Genomic DNA, 6,938 nt, shown 5'->3' on the forward strand with positions numbered 1-6,938 from the left:
CTCGAATGAATTGTGAAGATTGTCTGAATCCATTATAATTGGTGAATTATATAGGAGTATAGGTAATATCGATATTGACTATGTATTAATGTAACATATAAATAAAATCAATGATTTTCCTCCACCTAATACCCAGTGTCCAAATATACATCAATCTCAAATCATCAATTTGATTTATTCTGCAGCCTTAGGGTACAAACGTTTCTCAAGTCTGCTTGCATAAAAGCAGATGCTTCAGATTGCCACATGCTTTGCTCTCGATGACAACAGACCTGCTTGGCACAAGAATGAGCAACAAAATTACGAAGTCGTGAAACATAGAAAAGTTTGAAATCTAGAAACCTCACGCTGAGCTCCTTTAAATCAAAGGAATCACTGCAACAGAATAGACGTTCACTGCTAGTTTTAAACTGGCTTTTACTGTTAGTTTTAGAACTGGCAGTACGCAAGTGACAGAGATAGTCGAGTTTCTATCACTACTGGCAGTTACCGACCAACAGTAATAGTATTTTTCAGAAACAAGAAAAGAAAGAATAAAAAATGGTAGCATCTGCTCGGCCTCGCGCCCGCTCCACGGCCCTGCGTCCGGCGACCACCACTGCACCACCACCACCGCCGGTTTCATCCATGAGTGCAGCAAGATCAAACATTCACATCATCAAAAATGAAATAACAACAAGAAAGAAGGGACCCTTATTGCAAAACAAAACACAAAATCAACGAGAACAGCTATATATTACAGAGAAGGAACTTGTGACAGATGCTAAATATACTTAGTACCAAAGCTCTACTACATGTACAAATACATCAACAGCAAAATGAAATGAGCCAATGGAAAAATGAAGTGAGTCCCGTTGAAGGGGACACCAGCTGCCGCCGCCTGGTCCTAGGCCCCATGCCCGTCGCCCGCGGAAGGTCGCGCACACGGATGATGCTCTCCTACCACCCACTGCTGGTCGCCCTTGCTGCTGGCCACCTGCGCATGACACCAATTGCGCTTGTTGGTGCTATTCGTGCTTGCCACATGAAGCCTGCAGTCGATCTGCACGTGAGCAAGCTGCGAATCACACCCATATGCATGTCTATAGGAAGGGGATTCAAATCGAAGAAGAAGAAATCGACAGACCTTGCAGCACTGCCGCGCCAGTGCTAGCACCATTCACCTCCCGATGCCACCTTCCCATGGCGCCTCACCCCTTTACACTCACCTCCCCATGCCTTCTCCTCCTCCTCCCGGATCTGGAGGAGATACGAAAGAGAGAGAGAGGAGAGATAGATAAATGAGAGGAGAGAAAGAGCGAGAGAGATAAGGTTGAGGGTCTAGAAGAGATAAGGTTTTTGTGGTTAGCAAGGAGCTGCGGGAGGTGACTTAGAAAAAATAGAACAAAGCTAGGCGGTGAAGTGAGTTGGATAAAAATTTCGGGTCCAAACTTACCTTCACTGTCGGTTCAAAATAACAACTGATAGTGATACCATTTTTCTTACGAACCAACAGTGATACTATTATCACTACTGGTTCTAGCTAAACTGGCACGTAAGGCCTATTGTGTAGTAGTGAATAGGAAAGATATCTATCCAATTACACTACTATAAAAATGATTTAGTAGGACGCACCTGTACAGAGGGTTCTATAGAGCAGTATGTGTAAAGATTATCACAGACGGCTCCAAACAAGAATCGTCTGCAAAGAACGCGAGATGCGCCCGCTAGTGATGCGATGCTTTTAGTACAAACAGTTCCCAACCGTCTATAATATTAATACAGATGGCTTATATTTAGAGCCATCTATAATAAAAGAAATATCACAGACGGATCCAAATAGGAAGCGTCCGTAACATTAATACAAATGGCTCGTATTTGATGCCATCTATAATAAAACAAATACCATAGACCATATCAAATAAGAATCGTCCGTAAAATTAATACAGACGGTGAGAATTATGAGCCATTTGAGAAAATAGCCAGGGGAAGGTGGGACACTTGAGTACAGACGGCTCCACACATCAAGCCATCAAAAGTAGCACAGTACATCATCCCCTACCTCCAAGCTTTGTCTGAAGCATAATAGTGCAACTTTAGGGTTTATTGTGTGCACTTTTTGAACAAAAAATTATTAGATTTTGATGAAAACTTGAAGATTCATTAGCATTTGTTACTCCATGGTAAGCATTATGTTCTAATTTTGTTTAGATGGTCTAGATTTAGTTTGGAGAGCTAGTTAGATCTAGATCTATTTTTTTTTTCATGATGACATAGTATTGTTTCATTCATTAGATGATGTAGATGATGTAGATTTATGTTCTAATTTTGTCTTAAGAGATCAACTATATCTCCATCTAGATTTAGATTTTTTTTCATGATGATATAGAATATATTAATTGTTCTAGGTATATATGATGCTCAAAATATAGATCAAGATTTAATTATGTGTTCCTATAAATGTCTAGCTTTAATCCAGTGTTCTAGATAATTTTTGGATTGTTGGTATATAAACATAAAATTATCAATAACTATATAGTATTTAATGATAAGTTTTGAATTAATGTTAGCCATTATTTTTAGATATGCATGTATATAATACAATGGTAACTATTTTGAATTAGTTCTCATTTGAATGGTTCATGCATGGTAGCTCCATTTTTTTGGATGAAAAGTTTGGTTGCTCTCTTTTATTCCATTAATTTGACATTAATTTACTTCATACATTTTAGATGGATCGTGGTTGGATGTACGGTTCTCATATGAACTAAGGGTACCTTGATGGTGTGACGGTTTTTCTGACAGTTGCTGAGGAGATCGTTTGGAAAAGGGTGTTTAATTTTATATATTATCACTGTTGTGATTGTAGAAACGAAAGATCCTTTCTTAGACAGAACACAACCCTATAGATCTAAATGCACTTGATTATTAGGGGCTTGAAACCGGACTACACATGTTGAATCAAATGTGGCAAAGAGCAAAATGTATTACATGAAGACGTTGGTATCATGGAAGAATCTGAAGTCGACATAATAAGAGAAGATGACGAGGAATTTGGTGCAGATGATGATGATTGTGGTGGTGTAGACAATGATGATAGGTTGGATCAGATGTTGTGCAATGCATACGTGAACTTTAGTACCCAGAGAGACTGTAATAAATTCATGTGCTTGATTAAGGACTTGGAGAAACCGTTGTTCCCTGGATGCCAACCGGAATACACAAAGTTGTTATCCATACTCGAACTGCTTAAATTGAAAGCAAACGATGGTTGATCGAAAAAGAGTTTCATGGCACTATTAGAACTTTTATTGGACATGCTTCCAGATGGAAATGAGCTGCCCAAAAGCACATATGAAGCAAAGCAGATTCTTTGTCCATTGGGGATGCATGTAGAAAGGATACATGCATGTTCGAACAATAGTATCCTCTACCATAAAGATCTATCAGACTTGCATTCATGTCTATTGTGCAAAGCATCTCGATACAAGCGTAAGAGTCAATCATACCATGGTGAGATGAAGAAAGAAATTCCTGCTAAGGTGGTGTTGTATCTGCCTATATTCTGCGTCTTTGGAGAAGGGTGCAGATGATGATGATTGTGGTGGTGCAGACGAGGAGATCGTTTGGAGAAGGGTGTTTAATTTATATATTGTCACTATTGTGATTGTAGAAACGAAAGATCATTTGTTAGACAGAACACAACCCTATAGATCCAAATGCACTTGATTATTAGGGGCTTGAAACCGGACTACACATGTTGAATCAAACGTGGCAAAGAGCAAAATGTATTACATGAAGACGTTGGTATCATGGAAGAATCCGAAGTCGACATAATAAGAGAAGATGATGAGGAATTTGGTGCAGATGATGATGATTGTGGTGGTGCAGACGATGATGATAGGTTGGATCAAATGTTGTGCAATGCATACGTGAACTTTAGTACCCAGAGAGACTTTAATAAATTCATGTGCTTGATTAAGGAATTGGAGAAACCGTTGTTCCTTGAATGCCAACTGGAATACACAAAGTTGTTATCCATGCTCGAACTGCTAAATTGAAAGCAAATGATGGTTGGTCGAATAAGAGTTTCATGGCACTATTAGAACTTTTATTGGACATGCTTCCAGATGGAAATGAGCTTCCCAAAAGCACATATGAAGCAAAGCAGATTCTTTGTCCATTGGGGATGCATGTAGAAAGGATAAATGCATGTCCGAACGATAGTATCCTCTACCATAAAGATCTATCAGACTTGCATTCATGTATATTGTGCAAAGTATCTCGATACAAGCGTAAGAGTCAATCAGACCATGGTGAGATGAAGAAAGAAATTCCTGCTAAGGTGGTGTTGTATCTGCATATATTCTGCGTCTTAAGCGTTTGTTTGCAAATTGAAAAGAGGCTAAATTGTTTTGTTGGCACTCAGAGGGCCACAAGCAAGATGGAAAGCTAAGACACCTTGCCGATCTTGCCCAATGGAGAAACATCGACATGATCTTCAGTGACTTCGGTGCAAAACTGAGGAATATACGGTTTTCTTTTAGCACGGATGGGATGAATCCTTTTGGGAACATGAGCAGCAGGCACATCACTTGACCAGTTGATCTTAGTATTTACCACTTACCTCCTTGGCTATGTATGAAGCAGAAGTACTTGGTGATTGTAACACCCTAAATTTTCAAATTTTGGAATAGTTTAAAATTTTGCTAAATTTAAATAGGAGTTGCAAATTTTGTTCAATAGAAAGAAATTAATTTCTAAATTTAAATTTGCCATAGGTTATATTTAAGTTTGACGCATTCATGCCGTCATAGTTGCAATAGGTTTTCATCCGTGAAAAATATTAGTGAAAGTTTGCTAGAACGCACTCATTTAAACCTTTTTTGAATTTGGTTTGAAATCATATAAGAAAGTTCGCCCTCGGTCCCTTCTTTTCCTCGACGTTGGGTCACCGGAAGACCGTCCCGCCGCCTCCTAGCCACATCCCGACGTAGTTCGACCCTCGAAGCGCCACCGTCCGAGCTCCAACCGACCGCCCCTCTCCAACACCTGCTGCCCACAGCTCCTCTCCACCAGAGAGAAGCCCACGGTGAGACTCCCCGTGGACTCCTCTTCATTTTGCACATTTCCCTGTTGATTTCTGTGGCCGGTGGCGTGTTTTTGCACCGCCCTGACGAAGCTCCGACCGCCCTGCCGTTGTCGGCCGGTCGCCCTTCCTGTTCAGTGCCGCTCGGCCAAGCCCCGTTGACTAATGTTTATGCAACAAGAATCGGGTATGGTAATCTTGTAGCAAGATGGTATAGGGATCCTAATTGGATGGTCGGTTTGAGGTGGTGCTACATAGCAGGTTTGTGGTTGTCCTATGTGGGATGCTAAGGACATGGGAATCATGACTCGTGGGGAAAGCTGTGCAAACTCTACAAAGTTTCAATCTGAGCAATCAGCCATGCTCATGGTCAAGAGCGGGCTTGGACTTCTTCTTGATTAACTAGGATCGGGGTTTTGGTATGGATAGTAGGGTAGCCGGGTAATGGAATTACCTGGTGAGTCTTGGTAGTCGGATGGAATCCGATAAGTCATCCCTTTTGTTATAGATATGTCTTCACACTTAGTAAATTTGATGTCTGTCGTCGAACTCATAAGTCATAGTTGCTTAGTGCATAAACTAGTGTCTAACATTTTCTTGACTAAAGCCCATATCATGCTTTCAAACACTTGCAAAGTACATTTTGTACATACACTCGTTGTCTCCTTTCTTGCATCCCTCTGCTGTTCAGAAGCCGTCAATGAAGCTGATTCCTTCTATGAAGAAGACTTCGACCTGGAGATCTTGTTCTAGGCTGGTGTACCCCTGGTTGACGCTTGTAGAAGATGGAAGACCTGCTGGCACTGAAGCTCTCTTATTCCGCTATGTTTTCTTTTAAACCCTGAAGTCCTCTTGTAATAAGTTAATATCGTTTATTGTATTTGTGAGACTGTGATGATACATTGATGATATAACGTATGTATAGAAACTTGATCCATGCATACATGTGTTGTGCCCAGTTTTGTTTTGTTAAAACTGGGTGTTACAGAAGCAGTATCAGAACAGTGTTAACTGTACGACATATTCTAGATAGAAAGGACGAGTTAAGGACTTTTGTTTGTACAAAATACTCTTGTAAAATTGTTTTCCCTTCAGTTTTTCCTCTCTCTATCCAATGCTCTTTATAAAACTGTTACTAATTTCCTGTCTTCTTCAAAATTTTAGATGGCCTACACAAAGATCATCCCGCAAAAGCGTGTGCTGATTCCTAATCAAGAGATCCCCTCTAGTGATGTCTGAGTGCATGAACCCCCTGCTGAGTTCTATTCCAACTGACAGCTCGCCTGCTACTTCGCCCGTACGTTGTGGTACCTGCTTCAGGGTCTGGGCTACCATGATGCTCTACCCTACAAGGGATTCAGAGTTCCGCTTGGATGTTATGGTTACTCCTGGTCAGTGGAGGTGGCCATGTTTGAGAAGCCCACCGACGATGGTCTTCGCCGAGTTCACCGAGTTCACACTGCCGTCGCCCTCAGAGCTATCTTCGAGGTTGGGATTGAGGACACTGCTCACCAGGCTCTAGTTGTTCTCTGCAGGGAGAACAGACAGGCCCTCCGTCTCACTCGGTTCGGTAAGTTCCCACAGCGCTAGTCAGGCATTCTAGAGGTCATCTTCACCCGTCAACAATGAGCCAGATCTCCGCTTGAGAGAGTAGGTCCGCCTCGTTGCTGCCCTGTAGGCTGAGCTTGACAAAGCCCTCGATGAGTTGGAGGATTTGCATCAGCATCACACAGAGCAAGAGTAGAGCATCCGTGAGCTGTAGATTCTTCCGTAGGACCCCAACTAGTTTCCCGAGGAGGCTCCCGAGGCACCCGTGGTTGCACCGCCCTGTCCCTCGTCACACAAGAAGCTTTTACTGGCATATGCAGCA

General features: G+C 41.6%; 1 long non-coding RNA gene across 1 annotated transcript; it reads right to left on the minus strand.

The window, feature by feature from the left end:
• Positions 1-693: 693 nt before the first annotated feature.
• LOC133885817 (uncharacterized) lies at positions 694-1,275 on the minus strand. Its single transcript, XR_009903263.1, has 2 exons — positions 1,127-1,275; positions 694-1,042 (listed from the first exon to the last, which is right to left on the minus strand). It is a non-coding gene; the product is annotated as an uncharacterized LOC133885817 (long non-coding RNA).
• Between the last annotated feature and the right edge of the window lie 5,663 nt (positions 1,276-6,938).

The sequence above is a fragment of the Phragmites australis genome, chromosome 11 (assembly GCF_958298935.1).
Source record: "Phragmites australis chromosome 11, lpPhrAust1.1, whole genome shotgun sequence".
In the NCBI taxonomy this organism is placed as follows: Eukaryota; Viridiplantae; Streptophyta; class Magnoliopsida; order Poales; family Poaceae; genus Phragmites; species Phragmites australis.